This window comes from Lipotes vexillifer, unplaced genomic scaffold, assembly GCF_000442215.2.
Source record: "Lipotes vexillifer unplaced genomic scaffold, Lipotes_vexillifer_v1.1 scaffold15, whole genome shotgun sequence".
NCBI classification, from domain to species: domain Eukaryota; kingdom Metazoa; phylum Chordata; class Mammalia; order Artiodactyla; family Lipotidae; genus Lipotes; species Lipotes vexillifer.
In genome coordinates, this window is record NW_006784589.1 from 1,507,180 (window position 1) to 1,508,601 (window position 1,422).

At 33.5% G+C, this 1,422-nt stretch overlaps 1 pseudogene; it reads right to left on the bottom strand.

The window, feature by feature from the left end:
- Positions 1-117, bottom strand: part of LOC103076912 (putative deoxyribonuclease TATDN2 pseudogene) — a 3,092-nt pseudogene extending 2,975 nt beyond the window's left edge.
- Between the last annotated feature and the right edge of the window lie 1,305 nt (positions 118-1,422).

Consider the following 1,422-nt stretch of genomic DNA (forward strand, 5'->3'; position numbering starts at 1 on the left):
CCTCGTGTGCGTCGCAGCCAGGCTGCCACTGGAGTTGCCGCCGTTGCTTGCTTTTTGTTACTCCCCCCACCCCCACCGAGTGCGTCGCAGCCAGCCCACCACTGGGTTTGCCGCCATTACTTGCTTTTTGTTACTTTCCCCCCACCAACCGCCAGTGTTTTTGAAAAGCATAATTATGGTTTATAAAGCATAGTTTAAATATACATGGTTTTGAAAACATAGTTGTAGTATGTTACCATTTTCAGTCCTGTGGGGTTTCTTCACTCAACATTTGTGCATATCCTAAGCATTTCTCTTATTGCTGCATTGTTTTAAAAAACATCATACTACTGCCTTCATAATATGCCATAGAATACATACATGTGCCATAATTCACCAGATCCTTCCTTTCTTGTTAGATCTTTAATTTACCCCACTCTAATTTTTTTGTGTAATAAAAAAAATGCTGCAAAGAACATCTTTGCACATATGTTTCTCCATATTTTGGTTTGTTTCTTTGGGCTGCGTGCCCGGAAATGGAGTTCCTGAGAAGAAGTATAGGAATTTTAAAATGGCTCTTCAGAGCATCACACTACCTCAGAAGAACTGCAATAATTTAAAATAACATGGGTAATGAATAACCCTACCACGCTCATTTAATAGGAGAAACAAACAAAACCAGCACCTCACTGTTATTTTAATTTGTACTTACCTGATACTTTTTTAGAGTGAATATTTTCCTTTTTTAAATTGAACCTCTCCTGCATTTTAAGTTCTGTTTTCATTTCTTTTTTAAGATCCTTTAAGAATTAATTAAAATTTTTTTTATAAATTAAGCCTTTGTCATATGTTCTAAATTTCCTATTTGTATGTTGCTTGTTTTTAATTTATATTTTAGCCTATTGAAGTTATAACTTGTTTTTGTAGTTAAATTTTAATATTTTCTTTCATAATTTTGTCTTTTTCTCTTAAATCTGGAATGGTCATCCTCCCTTTCAGGGCTTTGCCACGTATATAATTTTTTTGGAGGCTAAAAGGGATTGATTTGTTATATTTAAGCTGATAATCCATCTGGTATTTATTTTGGGTTATAATTTATTTTAGGTGGAGGTATACATTGATGGTTTTCCAAGTTAGTACTTTTTTCACTTGCTGACATGATTCCTCTTTCATCATGTGTTAAATTCCTATATGTAATAGAGCCTATTTCCAGACTATCTAGTTTTTTCCACACACTGGTGTGTCTCTTATTACTCTGGTTTTGCACTGTTTTAATAACTGAAGCATAATAGTAAGTAAGGTATGAAATCTAGGACAGTTAGGTCTTCTACATTACTCTTAATTTTCATAATTATCTTTAATAGGCTGACTGTTTATCAGATGAAATTAGAATTATTTTTTCAAGTCCTTCCAAAACATCAATGAAATATCCATTTGAAATAT